Here is a 17,516-nt window from a genome sequence, read left to right on the forward strand (position 1 = left end):
GGTCCCCTAGGTACTCTGATTTTTTGGCCCAATAATAGCATGGTAGCTGTTCCTCTCTAATCGCAGAGACATGATTCCATCGCTCGCCACCTTCTTAGCTTGCCTTATTACAAGGCTCTTTCTACATCGACTATTACCATCATGGGGTTTCATGGGTAGATTGCGTCTTGACAGTCTACCTTGGTTTAGTTAAAAAAATAAAAAAAGAATTGCCCATCAACTGAGCTTAATATTTGTTAATTGTCTAATGTCCAGATAGAAGACATGTTGGGTTTACGAGAAATAAAAAGAAATCGTTTTTTGAATAATAGTTTTCTGAATATGAGTTCACCGAACATGTTATGAAGATTTGGTTTTTGTGAAATGACTGTTGGTAGAATTACCGGGAAGAACCAGGTCCATCCGTTTACAGTGCAAGTGGGTTACCTGTTGGACATTGGGATCCCGGCTGGTTTTGAAGTACTGTAGGGATGAATAGGAAGTTTAGCCACTAATAATCTCTGTGCTTCTGCAGAGCAGTAGTATTTTCATATCCAAATTAACATGAACATAAAAAATGAATTGATGAAGTTCAGGAATCCGCCATTGTGTCATATCGGATATGCAAGTTCCATTACAACAATTAGTGGTTTTACTTCAAACACTTTATATAATTTTGTATCCTTAAAGTGATGATATGAATTTCTATACAGGTGGGTAACCTGCTCATATAAGAGGCTAATCTTTAACCGGTGAATGAGAGATACCGGATTTTCAACCCTAATGCCGGCTCTCAAACATCTGATATGGAGGGGCAAACTCACCCTGTTCCTGCTTGATTTCCTTACTGAAATAAATTCTTACACACTTAATATGCATGGCCCTAGAAGTTGATTGTTGATACCAGACATGTTAACGTCAAGACAAGGCCGAATGAACCACATGTATATGTGTTAACTAATTACTTGAAGCCATAAATTAAAAAAGTATCAAATATAAAAAGGTAGTCAAAGTGTGATCACAGTAAGGAACTAAATTATAAAAAGTTGCACATTTAGTTGAGATTGCATGCTAAACCCCTTCATGGGGAAGGCTTGGCAGAAACCCATTATTTGCCAGATAAGTATTTGGAGAGATGGTGCAAAACCAGACAAAGTACCGGAATCCACACTATGCAGAAGATGCATCACACTCATTTGCGCAATTGCAAAGCAACATTCAGATTCCCCCTAGGTCTTTTTTCAATCATTTCCTATCGCCCAATCATAAATAGCGTCCAAACACGGGGAGGATGAAACCACACAAAATAACGCTATTGGTTTAAAATAAAACAGGCGGCTTTGGTGTCACATTTACTGTATGAAGATAGTCAAACGGTTAACATGAGAGATGGGAGGATACAGGAATGGCTGGAGCTAAATCTGAACTTTAAATAATGCTTCATTTTCAGAAAATGTTTTACATAAAGTGCCATGGGTTTCCACCCACCCCCAGTGCCAGTGCCTTTTTTGGTGCTTTTTGTATTTCACCATTCAATGCCTTCTAACGTTTTCTGTTTCATTAACCCCTTAAGTGCCAAGAACGAGGTATCTCGTCCTTGGCAAAGTAGAGGAAAACCTCAAAGACTAGTTACCTCGCCCTTGGCACTTAAGCGGTTAACCAAATAGTGGCAGTATTCAACCACTGAGAGGCTCAATTTATTGGGCGCATGTGTTAGCCGTGGCTGCCCGCCATGTGGCAACACGAGGGTGAGGTGGGTGGATTGGGCGCTTGCGTGTTTGTCATGACTGATGGTGGAAGAACGATCGCATTAATTAGAAATAGTGATGAAGAATAGACAGGCAATGAATGCAAGTATTCAGAAACGGAACCTGGCATTAACAGAGATTTGGTCCAGAAATGCGCTGCATTATTAGTAAACAGTAGTAGCCACGATGCTAATGCCAGCATTGGCTCGGAATTGGAGGGCAAAGCAAAGAAAAGTAATGCAGCAGGCGTATGGCTTGAAGGAAACCTATTATAGGCAACATGATGCAATGGAAAAGTGTCGAGTTAGAAATGGGATCCGTTGGCACTCTGGATAGTAGTTGGGTTGCATTCTGCTGTGAGAGAAGGCAGGGGCCTAGCGATAAAGGTACTGTGGCATGCAATGGCAATCTTCCTTAAGCATGCACCCATGGTGGTCCTCTAGAGCAATCAATCTTCCCCAAGCATGCACCCATGGTGGTCTTCTAGAGCACTCAATCTTCCCTAAGCATGCACTCCTGGTGGTGCTCTAGAGCACTCAATCTTCCCTAAGCATGCACCCACCCCCTCCTCTAGAGCACTCAATCTTCCCTAGGCATGCACCCATGGTGGTCCTCTACAGCACTCAATCTTCCCTAAGCATGCACCCCTGGTGGTCCTTTAGATCACTCAATCTTCCCTAAGCATGCACCCACCCCCTCCTCTAGAGCACTCAATCTTCCCTAAGCATGCACCCATGGTGGTCCTCTACAGCACTCAATCTTCCCTAAGCATGCACCCCTGGTGGTCCTTTAGATCACTCAATCTTCCCTAAGCATGCACCCCTGGTGGTTCTCTAGAGCACTCAATCTTCCCTAAGCATGCACCCATGGTGGTCCTCTTCAGCACTCAATCTTCCCTAAGCATGCACCCCTGGTGGTCCTCTGCAGCACTCAATCTTCCCTAAGCATGCACACATGGTGGTCCTCTTCAGCACTCAATCTTCCCTAAGCATGCACCCCTGGTGGTCCTCTACAGCACTCAATCTTCCCTAAGCATGCACACATGGTGGTCCTCTACAGCACTCAATCTTCCCTAAGCATGCACCCACCAGCTATTCTAGAGCACTCAATCTTCCCTAAGCATGCACCCATGGTGGTCCTCCATTGCACTGAATCGTTGGTTCCAGCTCTTGAATGTATCTCCTTCCCCTCTTCACACAACTAAGTCCCCAAAAGCCCTGAGAACATAGCACAGCATTCACTTCCATCTATAGGGAGATTTACTAAGTAGCACTGAAGGGTGCAAAGACCCAGTAGGGTATTCCACATTTCACCATAAACAGCCAAAAGTACAACTTGAAAAGTGTGCATTTCCATCTACACGTTTTTAGAAACGTGCAGGGACTACACACTGCCCAGCATTTCCTAAACAGCTCCTGGGAGGGAATACCAAAATGGGAAGTGGTATTCTAATTAATTTCTGGATGATGCAACTTTTCGATTGCGGATTCTGGGGTAAATTGTTTGTATCATTTGCATAATGGACTTCCGTGGGCTTTCACTTGCTTCCCGAAATCATTTCCCTCATGACATCACGGGGATTTTCAATACAGATTGTACAAAGATTGCTTTACACTGAGCCTCCGTTTTTTTTCCGAGACCTGGGTGGTTTCCAAGTTTGAGAAATGTAATCAGTCGCATTTCTTACATCTCTCGATCAAGACCATTAGGACATTTTTTTCAAACAGGACATTTTTTTGTAACAGCGACCAATCTATAGTCAAAACTGAAATGAGCTTTGTCGGTGTTTACAGTGTTTCCCCAGCCATTTCAATCACGTCAAGGATTGCCTTGAAATTACGCAGTTGGGAATGCAATTAAGGCATATGTGCGATCTAGGAGCCCTGACACAAACACACATGTTCGCCATGTCCTATAAAAACAGACCTACCCGTACCTGCTGTAGAAAGTATCCGCGGCGACGCTTTGGGGTTGTCCCTTTTCTCGGTGCATGTTGCTGCAGCTTGCACAGCAGGCAAGAGCCGGCAAAGTTCTGCGTCGCTTTGCCACGCCCCCAACGTTCCCAAGGCTCAAATTGCGAGCACCTGGAATTTTTCGAGCCCATATTTGTCAATGGAAACTGTGCACCTCTACGTTATAATGACGTTTCCAATTGAAAGCGAACATAACTAGAGCTCCACTCGCTGCATTGGTAAAAGATCTTCGGTGTCGTACCTGATAGTCTGAGAGAATTGTCCTGTGCTTACAAAACAGCCCGTTTTATGAGAATGAATGAACCGGGCCAATATGATCACTGCAGAAATATAAACGTTTGACTTTGAACACATACCCGTCTCCACAGCAGACACCGGTCGGCAAATACGCATGATTTGCCTTGCAAATATACACTATGTTCCGCATTGAGAGAACAAAAATAGTGCACAAATCCCCCGGCTCTATTAAGTGGGAGACGCTGCCCGTTTACAAATACCGAGAAGGTGCCATTTGCAGCCTGAGGGGCAGAGCTTCCTGCTGACATGTTCGGATTTGTTTTTAGCGTATCTTCGCACACCCCTGGCGTCACCTGCCTAAACCGGCACAGCTTCTCGCTGCGGGCGGATACGAAGTAAAGTGATGGGAATCGAGTCTGTTGCCTCACTACTGTTCATGACATCCAGGCGCATGACTGGATCAAGTTGCTCCTAAAGCTGACCAGTTTGTAAAAAAACATTTTGGGAAAATCCGAAATGCTTACCGTAATCTTTGTCGGAATATCGAGTTTGAGAAGGGCATTTTTGTTATTTGCTTCCCCTCTTTATAAGGCATTCGAAACTGGGCGTAGCTAAGAATGCTCTAGTGCAGTGGTGTTCAAACTGTGGGTCGCGACCCCCTAGGGGTCCGCGGGTGCATCCCAGGGGGGCCCTGAGAGCTCAGCATGAAATTTTTTTTTTTTTTTTTTTTTTAGATTGGAAGAAATGGGCAGGGGTGGCCCACATGGGCGGGCTGAAGCATGAAACTGTCTCAGGCAACAATGAAAAAGTGGCCCACAGTTGTAAATGGATATTCATTCCTTTAGTCACAGACTGGGCCTCATTACTACTATGGCGGACCAGTAACAACGGTGCTGGTAAGCTACCGGCACCGTTGCTACCGTTCCGCCATAGTAAGAGTTGTGCTCGTGGGTGCTTGACAGCCCCCGCCAGGTCTGACCTCAGCTCGTCGGATGCACCAGCACCGTTATTAACGGTGCCGGTGCATCCGAGCTCCCCTTCCCATTTGAGCCATATGGGGCTCAAATGGGAATGGGGATCTACCGGCACCTTCGAAAGGGCAATTATCATGTCTGCCTAACTCGGCATGACCTAGTAATTGCCCATTCGCGGGTGCCAGACCCGGATGCAACTCCAGTGGCAGCCGTGCCGGTTTTACCGGCACAGCTACCGCCAGAGTAGTTATGAAGCCCACTGTTTCAATAGTACCCAAAGGGGTGCTTTGTGTTAAAATGTAAGTAAATTGTGATATATTCAGCAACAATGGTCAACATTACTAACTGCATAGTGGCCCCTCACCCATTATGGAGGAGCTAAGGAGCCAGCCCAGTGAAACAGTGAGCACTCCCTCAGCTGCTTTATCCAGCTAATGGAGTGCTCCTGGGCTGGCTGAACTGTCAAAGGGAAACACTGTTTCCCTTTGACAGTTCAGTTTAGTTCCCCAGCCGCACATGCTCACTGAGCCATGCAAGTGCTGGGGCGTTTTGCTTCGCCAGCATTGCATAGCTCATTGGAAATGCTGGCTGGGGCACTGCATGTCTGTATGTCCGAGGGGGAGCTCCTGCGCCTCCTCGCACATACGGACAGAGCAGCTGGAGCAGCACCCACACACAGGCCAATGCAGAAGGTACGTTTATGTTCATTGTTTTTATTTAAACATGTGTATGGATGCGTTATGAGTGAGTGTATGGTGATGGATGCTCATGTGAATGATAGAGTGATTGCTGTATGAATGTGCAGCGCCTTGCATATACACATAATCATGTTCATTGTGTTAGGACCAGTGGGGCCCAGGGGACAGGGATGGTATCTTTTTACCGGACATCTATCATTCAAAACCCTCTGCCTTGTCCACAAGGCTTTCTGGGGCCTCGGTCCAAAATACCTTCAGCTATTCCTCCGCAAATACCTCCCCTCTCGAGCTCTTCACTCCTCTACCTCCAACTCCCTCAGGGTCAGTCGTTTATCAAAGAAACGAGCTGGGGGTAGATCTCCGTCTTCGGCTGGGGCCTCCCTCTGGAACAGCGCCCTGCCACTCTAAAACTTGAGGAGAACCATCTTTCTTCCTGCACTTATCAGACCTACCCTGTCTGCTGCCTTAAACATAGCACTTGCAAATTGCTGGCTGCACTACCACTGTTTGTTGCCTTTATTATTTATTTATTGTTATTTATCTGTTTCTCCTCTGCTTCGCACTTTCCACTTCTCCCCCCTTCCATGCACTTTTCCCCTCACACTTGCGCGTTCTCAATGTCACTGGGCCTAGTAAGATCGCTGTTTTATTCTCCTCTGTTCCCCTCCCTTGCCTTGTCACGCTCTGAAACACTTGTGTACGAGCGCGATAGAAATAAAATATCAATGCCTGCCCCCTGGACTCCCAGCAACAATTGCAAACTGTTTGGCTATTTACCCATTTTTTGTTAAAAGTATGCTCTACAATGCAACATTTTAACCTATTATTTAAAAAAAAATTCACAGGGGGAAACCCCCCCGAACCGCCCCTTAATGCCCCTCCACTTAAAAAAGATTCACCAGCCGCCACTGGCCCTCAGACTGTGTTGGGAACGGGATGGGGGAACCGAGGGACTATGATGGGAGCACAATGGGCGGGAACCATGGGATAGTGATGGGAGCAGAGTGGGGAGAGCCCTGGGTGTGTGATGGGGTGGGGAGAGACCAGCGACTGGGTAGGAGTGGGATGAGGGAGCCCAGCGACTTTGATGGGAGCAGGTGACGGCGCGCAATATATACTGTCCATTTGGCATTTCTGGGGGGTCCCGACCTGCCCAAATTTTGCTCAGGGGGGCCCTGGCCAAAAAAGTTTGAATACCACTGCGTCTAGTGTGAGATCCTGCTGGGCTATCTTGCAGGAACTACATGTTCCTTTTATTGTTTTATGTTCAATAACCTGCTTGGGACATTATAAGCCCATTCCTCATATGGCACATAGCACTGCTGCCTCAGTGATCAGCGTTTGTTTTTTTTGCATTTAATCACACCTAACCTACTATTAAGCATGCTGTATGTGACGTTTCTTCAGGCGCAGTTGTGTATTGAGGTAATGAGTACGTGGTGGGGGATAGTGCTTTGCTTATCCCACCCTGAACAATCTGGCTTTCTTTCACCCCTACTCAAAACACCACATTCTTTGATGAACGTATTTTTCTTTTTAGACTCATACGTTGCCACACAACCTGACAGCAGACTTCTCCAGCACCTTTGACTACTTGGCGATGAGACTGAAAACCTCATTTAACCCGCAGATTAACAATTTAGCAATAGATATGTTTGCATTAAAGGTGACCAAAGATTTACAATCGATTAATTACACCAAAATCAAACATGCAAATATCAGACAACAAATGCGTCTAATTAAACATTTGGCAAATGACCATGCAACTACTCCCAAACCGGCAGTCTTGGGGAGAGCCACAGTCATCATGGAGACCTCCTTCTATGTGTCAAATTGCTCGTAATTACTCAATGATGACTCTACATACATCAAACCTGATAGCGATCCTACTAATACAGTGAAACTGCTTATACAAGAAGTTCTTGACAATGCTGAAACTCAAAAAATGGATTACCCCCAAGACTAAAGATTTTCTTACACAGAACTGTCATATAGCTCCAGTTTTCTATGCACTGTCAAACGTCTATAAGAATCTGGTCAAGCCACCTTTAAGACTTATTGTGGTAGGAACAAAAAGTAGTTTTGACACATTAGCTAAATATCTGGACCAGTGGTCCAAATAATATCCACATACTTGAGACATGTCACATTTTTTGACCTTCCTTGGTGAACTTCTTGACGTTCCTGAAACATTTTCTCTTTTCTTTGGATGTTCAAAGATTATATACTTGTTTTCCCACGCAATGACGGGATTAACACTACAATGGCTACTACTACAATTGCAACAAGAATCATTGCCAGCACACAAAGTATTTTTTTATTGAACTTGTTAATATTCTTTTTATGTCCCTATACATATACTGAACACAGCCACTGTGCACCAACTATATGACTATACATACATTACCACTGTGGAATGTTACATGATCTGACTGCCTGCATATGACCACGACCCATCATACTACGGGACTCTGCAGCCGCACTAATCAGGGCATTACCAAGATTCGACATTGCCTTGAGAAAGACACCGTTTGTCGAAACACGTGTAGGTGAAAAAGGAAGATTTCTGTGACACATAATATACATTAAATCACAGCGTATCAATCTCATTTTGATACTTGTGTTGATTGTAAATGATTAACAATTTGAAGTGTGTCATTGCACGCAACTATTCTTCATGCTAGCGCAACTACCCAGAGCCATACTCGTTCTGTCTATAAAAACATATTTATGTATCACTTTGAAACAACTTCTGTTCTTAATGAAGTCTGGGCACCTAAGATACTTGCATGGAAAATATATATAGATGAAATTTTTGCAAGCTGGCTTGGCACTGAATTCTAATTTAAGAACTGTGTGCAGTTTCTTAACATGCTCCATCCCTGCATTCAATTTAATTTGTACATTGGTGTACCCACGTTACATTTCTTAGATGTTGATGTGGCTCTAACAGTACACAGCATCTCTACCAACATCTATAGTAACATGACAGCTGTCAACAATATATTACACTACTTAAGCTTTCATGCACAACAGCTCAAACAACTTGCCTTACAGCCAATTCTTAAGATTGAGGAGGACAGTCTCTGACAATGACACCTACAATAAGGAATGTGAAATTATGTCTGACCACTTCCTTTTTAGGGACTACCCACAGACTATCATTGATGATTGTTATGTTATGTTATTTTGCACTTATATAGCGCCTTATGTACCATTGGTATGGTCTGAAGGCGCTGGTAGGTTGAACGCCCTTGGGAACCGGAGTTCAAGTCAGTAGAGAGAGTCGAGAGTTATAGGGTGAGTGTGAGCACTGGCTATGTGGTGTGGTGGTTGAGAAATCAGGAGTATGTGTTCGTTCTGGCAGGAATTATCCAGACCGAATGTGGCTGTGTTAGGCCTGAGGAGAACGCCTGGCTGGGGTGTGTGTAACCAGCAGAGTTTACTTAGAGTGATGGGGAGTATGCAGCAGATGTTGGTATGAGAACATTTATACCGAATGGTCTCATAGTATCTCTGTGTTCTAGTTGAATGGTGGTGTAAAGAAGAGAGTAAGCATGGTAATGTGATATGATGGGTTACATGCTCTTTCAAACGTTCCATGCCCTCCAAACCATTCCATGTATGTCACTCAATTTTGTGCACTCCATTCTGCCCCGTGTTTTCCCTTCCCGCCCCACCCATTTCAGTCAGCCCCACACACTCCAGTCTGCCCCACACACTCCAGTCAGCCCCACGCACTCCAGTCAGCCCCACGCCCTCCAGTCAGCCCCACGCACTCCAGTCAGCCCCATGCTTTCCAATCCGTTCCACGCATATCAATCCGTTCCACACACTCCAATCCGTTCCACGCACTCCAATCCGTTCCAGGCACTCCAATCCATTCCACGCATTGTACTCCATATTCTGCTGCTCTGCGAACTCATCCGCTCTATGCAATCATCCGCTCTACGCATTCTTTTGCTCTAGGCACTCAAAGGCTCTACATGCACTCAGCACTCATCCGCTCTACGCACTGATCTCCTCTACGCACTCATCTGCTCTACGCACTCATCCGCTCTACGCAAGTCATCCGCTCTACGCATTCATCCGCACTACGCATTCTACCGGTGACCATGAGTGACGCAGCCGGAGAGCCACCTTGAGATGGAAGCCTTGGGCAAAGCCTTCCCATGGTTCACAGGACCGAAGTTCACAAAAAGCTGATAAGTCATCTGAAAACTTTGTGCGGGCCACATAAAATTTCAGCGCTCGAGCCACATCCAGCAAGTGCAAAGTTCTTTCAGCCGGTGACGAAGGAGTTGGAAAAAACAGGTAGCGCCAAGGGCTTGTTGAGAGGACATTCCAACGGAACCCTGGGCATGAAGGAGTACGTCCTCAGCACCACAAGTCAAGTAAGGCCTGGCTCTCACCTACTCTCCTGGCAGAGGTGATGGCCATGAGTAAAGTCATCTTCCAAGACAGGAACTTAAGCAGAGCTTGCTCCATCGGCCCGAAGGCCCCCCATGAGCCTAGTCAGCACCAGGTTGAGTTCCCACGCCAGGGCAAGCGCCTTCAACGGCGGGAACAAATGGAACAGTCCTTTGATGGACTCCTTCACTAGGCAGTGCAACGATAGAGAAGACAGTCCTGGAGACTTGGTGTAGCATGAGATGGCCACCAGATGCACGATGGAGGCGTGTGCGCGAACCCAGACTTAGCCAACGACAAGTACGGAAGAACTTGGTGGGGCCGTGACCCTCAGAGGATTAATCTTCTGCGACTGCCACCAAGTCGCGAAACACTTCCATTTGTGTCCTAACACTTCAGAGTCTACGACGCCCTGGCCTCGACAAGGACCTCCCTGCGGTTTGCAGGCAGCTTGTAACCACCAAACTCTAATGCTGCAGGACCCAGGCTTCCTGTTCAGCAATCCTGGGTCATGGTCCAGTATCGCGCCTCCTTCCCTGGCGAGAAGATCAGCAACCACTGATAGGTTGACTGGAGTGGACACTGAGACGGTCCGGGAAACAGGTTTGCCTCAGCCACGCTGGCGCGACGAGGTTCATTCTGCACCAGCACCATCGTTGACTGTTGCTTTGTAGTAGCAGTGGCAAAACAGGAGGTTGGTGGGGGAAAAAAAAGCATACAGGAATAGGTCTGCTCTCCGGCTAGGGGAAACCTGCTGGCAAACCTCTGGCACTTGGTGTTCGTTGCCGTCACAAACAGATCGATCTGGGGACTGCCCCACCTGAAGGGGGTTGTCCATTTGATCCTGCTGAAGCTCCCACTCGTCGCAAGTACTCAGCTCTGTGCTGAGGGAGTCAGCAACAGTATTTTGACTACCGCCAGTTGGAAAGGAATGAGTAACATCCTCTGGGAGATGCCCCAGTGCCCCAATTCCTGCACCTCTGGAGTTCGCCGGGGATCTGGTGTCCCCCGCTTCCAGATGTAAAACATTGTGGTGGTATGGTCCGTGAAGACCCTCACCACTTTGCCCTTGAGGGACAAAGAAATTACACGAGGGCCCAAAACACAGCCCGTAGTTCAAAGACGTTGATGTGTAGCACCTTCTCCTCTGGCAGCCACAGGCCTCTGGCGGGGAGACTTTGGTGTGTGCTCCACATCCCTCCAGGGAAGCATCTGTCATGACCGTCTCCTTGTACAGGGCCCCAGGCGATGTTGTGTAAGAGGATTCAATTCAACACTACAGCTAAGTCGATGCCTAGTCTGGGATACTGAATGGAAACCCTTATTGATATATCTTTATGTCCAGTTCATGAGTTCTGGATGACTACCCCTATATAACACCCCTCTCTTGAAATCCCCCTGGCCCCACTGAGCCAAGAAGTAGTTCTGTTTTGCAAGTTAAAAGGTTTATTTGAGAATTTAAACAATATATATATATATATATATATATATATCACACTTTATAATAAATTAATAATTGAATATCACACTTAATCTGAGCAGTAATCAATAATGGATAGTCTGGCACTAGCACACTTCTTTATAATCAATGATGAGTGGTTATAGGATGGATAAGATAGCAACAATACTTTTATGGTTTCAAATGGATGCAAGGTGGAATGAAAATGCAGTACAGAAAAAAAACTTGATATGATTTCAACAAAACAATGTAATCACTTTCCTCTGGCAATCCACTCCCCCCCTTTATGCAATGCAAGGAAATGGAAGGAAATCACACAGTTCTCAGAAATGCAATCAAATGTAATTCAGTTCACCCCAGCAAGCTTAGACTACAGAAGTTTGAAACACAGACCCAAAATGCTTTTATATGTGCTGGCAATGAAGTGAGGAATATGCTGAAAATGGTTTTAATTCCCTTTAGGAGGTTCAGGGTGAGTGAAATATACTTGGGATGAGTTCAGGCTCACTTTAGCAAGGATCTAGGAGTAACTAGGAGGTTAAACGAATTTTTGGCAAAGGAAAGCAAGGAAGCTGCTGTTTTCACACGTGGCTGGATTTTTAACCAAATCGCGAATCGCGGCAAAATTCGCGAATGCGTGAATCACGATTACGGCAAATGTATGAGGAGTAGCAAGTCGGTTCTAGGCTTGTTAAAAATTCGAGATTCTAAGCTTTCAGAGGAAAGTTAAACCAAGTTCCTAGCCCAAACGGTTCCAGAGATACGGACGATTAAATAAAGGTAGTTTTTCGGATTTGAAATTTTAAAAGTTCAAAGCGACAGGTTACAGCTTGCAGCTAGAAAATGACAGGTGACAGCTTTGCAAATGACAGGTGACAGTTAGGAGGCAGTTCTGGTTAGATTAAAATAGATTGAATTATATTATTTTTACTAAGAGATTGGTTCTGCACAGTTCTGCTAGGTACTCACAATATATTTTGAAATAGGCCTCCCCACGGATCTGGTCAGGTTTTGGACTGGACTCCGGTTCTGGTCTTGGCACTTCACAGTGATCTGGGTCAGCTCTCTGGTTCTGCTAACAACGGTCTGGGTCACTCTGGATCTCTGGCCTCTGGTTCTGGATACTGCTCTGCTTTCTCTGGGTACAGCACTGCTTCTGGGTCTTTCTGCACAGCTTTCTCTGGACCCATCGCTGATCTGCACGGCTCCTGGATGCTGCTACCGCTGTTAGGTTTGCTGGATGCTGAGGCCTACTGAGAAGAGTTCTCAGTTTGTGGGTTTAGGCCCTTGCTTTGAGTTCTGAATCAAGTTCTTTGGAGTTTTAAAGTCTAAGGGTTGAATCTGGTATCTTCTGGATGGTATATGGTCCGGCACAGCGCATTGCAGCAACGGGATTTGAATGTCCTTACCTGTCCCAGCAGTCTCTTTTTATGTGTTTTGAAAGTGGGTGGAGAGGCTAGCTTTCTAGGCCCAACCCCTTCAGAGTTCTGATAGGTTGGAGAATTCTTTGCGTTCTCACTGGAGAGCAGGATTGTGTGTCAGAATGATGTCATTTAATGGCTAGCAGAAAGGACACTCCCCTGTCAAATTGCACACAAATCTATATTTGATCAAAATACACATTTCTCAAATACATAGTGGTTTGTCATTGCATGTACATATTACCTATCACATGAGGTATACTCTGTTCAAACTCTGCTCTTCCTGAGGGCTTGCATTCAAAAATGGCAAATTATTTTCGATTTTAGTGGGTTATGCAACCTTGGTTCTTCATTAAAAATTATACACATATACACGGCCTGTCCATACATACTCCAGTAAATTCCCATGTCTCTAGCTTAAAGACAGAGTCTGTAGTATCCATAAATGGCGGGGTTTTGCCCCAGAACATCACACAAATTGGAGTTTGGGCTTGAATCGAAGGTACATTTTTTAAATGAAGGCTCTCAAAGTTATACATTCCTGTCATTTGATTACAAAGAGTTATCAGTGTTTCTGTCAAATATATATTTTGCTTTCAATTCAGTTCTCAGAGTGTTGGAGTCCGCCTCCAAGACTTGGGTGGGTCAGTGATCACATGTGTCTTCTGGCAGGCAGGCCTTTGTTGACAGGAAACAGTCAAAATCAACATATTCTATTCAAGTGTGAGAGCCTATTGTGTGGTCTCCAGGAGGCTCCCAGCCAGTCTGCCTTCTATCAATCAAGAGGTCATGTGAGATTCTAACTCCTGGTGTGAATTTCTGGAGGTGAGAGGTTTCCCAGCCTTTGGCCTGTTAATTAAATCAGATTGTCTTCTGGGAACAGCATGTGGTTAAGATTTTAATTAACTCCCAGCCTTTGAAGTAAAGGCCTCTCCTGCAACTCCTGACATGCAGTTTCCCTGTCAGAGTTTAGATCGCTAGCGCCACCCTCAGTCAAAAGCGGGCACTGCATGCAATTTTTTTGGATCAGTCTTGAATTCAAGCATTTCAACAAGAGATATTACATGGAAGTATATTGTCCAGGTTCAACAAATGGCATTGGTGTAGTTCTGCAGTAAAATAATTTTGTGCCCATAAATTAGCCATGTTTGACCTGAAGAAAACAAATTCCCACCAGTTATGGGTTGCTTTTGGCAATCAGCATTGCCCCTTTTACAATGGTTTTAGGCTCTGTGCCCTTCTGTGCTCACAACATAGGCAAAAATGGGTGGCAGCCTATTCTTCATGCATTTCCCTGTGCATTTTCTGGGAAGTTCTGGCCATCATGATGTTTTCCATGCCAGTACTGCACAGTTTTTGTGGTAGGGCTCGGATGCATGGGTAAAAATATCCCACAGTTGGCACGCCCCACTATCTTATCGCTCTACAGAATCAAGCAGGATCCTGTCTTTGAAGCATCTGGACAGCTGGATCCAACCGGAGTTCATGAATTCCTGGAGCAATCGCATCCGCAACCTGCAGAGTCAGATCAGGTAGACACAGGACGACATCATGCCGAGTGGTGACTTGCTGGTCCTCACTGTGGCGATCTTCAGTGCTAACAGCTATTGCACCATGCCCAAAATTTGTCAAAAAGCATAGTCCAAAATCCGACAGGAGTTAATGATACGTAAACAGGAAACTGCCCTTTACTTTTTTGCATACTATGACATTTTCAGGTCAGAATCCTCATATGTCTAGGATCATTAAGAAGAATTGGAATATCATAGACTAGGCCCTCAATTGTTGAGACTGTTTCCCAAACCTTGATAATCGCCTACAAGCGAGGCAGGAATTTCGGTGCTCAGTTGATTAAAGCTGAAAGATCAACTTCAGAAAAACAAATGTTGCTACATAACCAAAAACCAGGCACACACCCATGCCTTAACTGCAGCCACTGCATTAACATCAATAAGGGATAATGCATGAAACACTGTGAGACAAGCATGCTATCAAGTGATGACACAGACAACAGAAGTACAGTTTTGAAAACCTTTATTTAAAATGGGCAGGATGGGTGTAGTGCCTAAATTGGCCTATAACTATAGTGGGGATTGCCCTGCCTAAATAAACGAAGGAATGCCCAAGTCTGGAAGTCCAAAACAACATTCTTTCTGTGACAAAACCTATGCTTGGCCTCACGTCTAAAACCTAAATGTAGTGCAGGGATATTTAAAATCAAAATAGTGTTCAAATGAAAGTGTGGAGCAATCTCTAGCTGTCTTCCCCAAGTTCAGGATACAGTTCCAAAACAAAGTTCTGCAGAAGCTCAGGGCTCTTCAGCAAGCCTCATATGCTGATGTATCATAAACAAAGTACAAACAGTCAATGTTCCCAACAGGGCTCAGGGCTCTTCCCCAAACCACAAAGCCTGGTTCTCAAAACCGAAGTTCCAAAAGTGCTTGGAGTTCCCTTCCCCAAGCTTTTAACATGGATTTCCAATACAATTTCACAATTCTATGGAGAAGCTCAGGGTTGCCTTACCCAAGCTTGTTGCAGCATTTCAACCACAATATTCAGCTCCTTTTCTTTGCTTTCTAGTTTGCTTTCACAGTTCCTTTGCATTTGTTGGGGCCTCCTGTTCTGGGTGCAGTTGACAGACTGCACGGTCCACCTACTACAGGTCGCACCACAAGTTGCCCTTCTCCAAGCACTTTATCCACAACCTGAGGGTGTTGAGATATTCACACTTTGGAGGAGTCTAGGGCAGCTTAAATCCTCCCTTTGCAACTTTGCTCCCATTTCGCTGCTCCCTTTGGCTGCTCACTCACAGAAAAACTCTTTCTCACCAATAAATGTAACTTTCAACTGTTCAGAGACTTTTGAACACACTGCTTTCTTTAAATGTGACCACTCCGAAACCTTCAGTCTCATATGGCCCACTGTTGTCCTTGCATTCGGTTTATTTTGGCATTACGCTTTCATCTGAGGCTTTCGAGAAAGTTCTGACTGCACACGACCACGCCTATTCACTTTAGCATCCTTTTTTCACATGCGCACTGGGTGTCTTCCTTGCATTGACACTCACTGGTCACACAACGGTTCCTTTCCAGCTTCTTGACTCGTACGGTCAGGATTCATTTGCGTGCCCTGCAGTGTTAAGGATTTCAATCAGGTGATACACCCTGGTCTCAGCCTAGTATGCAGCGCACAACTGACATGCTTATTTTGTTCTATATATAGGTTAAACATTTGAGAGATACACCACTCATATCATACACCCTTTTCAAATACCCTGGGTCACAATGGACCAGGAACCAGGCTGGTAGGTAAAGGTAATATTTATTTGTTTATTTAGAAATTCAAGAAAATCTCACACTTTTTAATATATGGGGCAGCACTCACCAATGGGGTGATAAGAACAATATGAATGTAAGCAATACACTTAGTTTAACCTTCTATTGACACAACTAAAAAACACCAGGGAATAGGAGCACGTTTTATTTTAGGTAAGATAGCACTGGAGTTAGAATTTCCTCCTGCAACGTTCCCTCAACCCACAAATAATCAATTTTAAGTAGATAAACAGAATCAGCAGGTAATCAGGAATGACAAATAAGAAACAGAATAAAAATCATACTTTCCCTCCCCAAACAAGAGAGAAAAATGGATTTAAACCCTGGCAATGCTAAAATGATACTCAGAAATGGATAGATAAACAATGAATGTGTCTAAAACTCTTGAAACAAAAATGATTCTTTACTGGAGCAACACTGGAAAGATACTAGCAAGCACAAGCAGTGGATTGAGCAAAAGCATACAATTTGAAATTGAATAGAAGATTGAAAACCGTTTATAACCAAAATGACACGTAAAATTACACACTTTTGCAAATCCCGCCTGAATTTACCAAAATGGTTTTTAATAAAAACGGGTGAAATATTGTAAATCTGGATGGGGGTTTTGGGATGGAGTGTAGCTATGGATCCTAGGTACAATATGAAAGTGAAATGAGGTATCTAGCTGTTAAATTGAGTGAGTTATGCCAGATAGAATGAGGTGCGTTTTTGGAAAAATAAAGAAGCGAAAAAGGAACAGAAATCAATTTTGACAAGGACAGTTTTACTTTACGCTAGGGCATTCAGGCTAGGCTACCAGCTTGAGACACAGTAAGCTCTGGAGTTGATCCGCGGAATCAACCCTAGCACCTCTGCGCCCGCCCTGGCGGATCCAGTCCAATCACCCGATGGAAGGACTAAGGGCTTAGGATTTCACAAGACAAAATTATTAAAGAAGTTGGCGCTAGCACAAGGAATCAAAGGCAGCGTTTCAAGAATGATTGTGGCAATATTGCAGTTATCAGGATAAGGATTGGATGACTTATAGATTGGGATGGAACAAAGCAAGGCAAGGTTTACTATTGTTCTATGGTTCCTATTGATGCTCACAGTCCCCTTTTATTTTGGGCTTTGGACAGTCTGCACTCTGGATCACCACACGGATCGGGTCTAACACAGGGCAGACGGACTAACTCAGTGGGGCAGAGTCAGCTGGGCAGGGACTGGATACCAAAGGATAGTTCTTCTCGACTGGCAGTTTCTGGTTACTGGATACTATAGAGCATCAGGGTAGCAGGAT

The 17,516-nt window shown here is 44.8% G+C and overlaps 1 protein-coding gene across 4 annotated transcripts in view; it reads right to left on the reverse strand.

Annotated features, from left to right (window-relative positions):
- The window catches only part of LOC138452040 (B-cell receptor CD22-like), a 926,478-nt gene that overhangs the window by 611,241 nt on the left and 297,721 nt on the right, over window positions 1–17,516 (reverse strand). The window contains exon 1 of one of the 4 annotated variants that reach the window (XM_069604950.1): window positions 3,664–3,763. The exons of 2 other annotated variants lie outside the window; for them this stretch is intronic. The gene's annotated coding sequence lies outside the window, so the exon portion shown is untranslated. Of the gene's footprint in view, window positions 1–3,663; window positions 3,764–17,516 lie in introns of those variants that run through there. One more of the 4 variants, XM_069604948.1, reaches the window with a different exon arrangement.

The sequence above is a fragment of the Ambystoma mexicanum genome, chromosome 1p, assembly GCF_040938575.1.
Source record: "Ambystoma mexicanum isolate Mex_15411 chromosome 1p, UKY_AmexF1_1, whole genome shotgun sequence".
NCBI lineage: Eukaryota > Metazoa > Chordata > Amphibia > Caudata > Ambystomatidae > Ambystoma > Ambystoma mexicanum.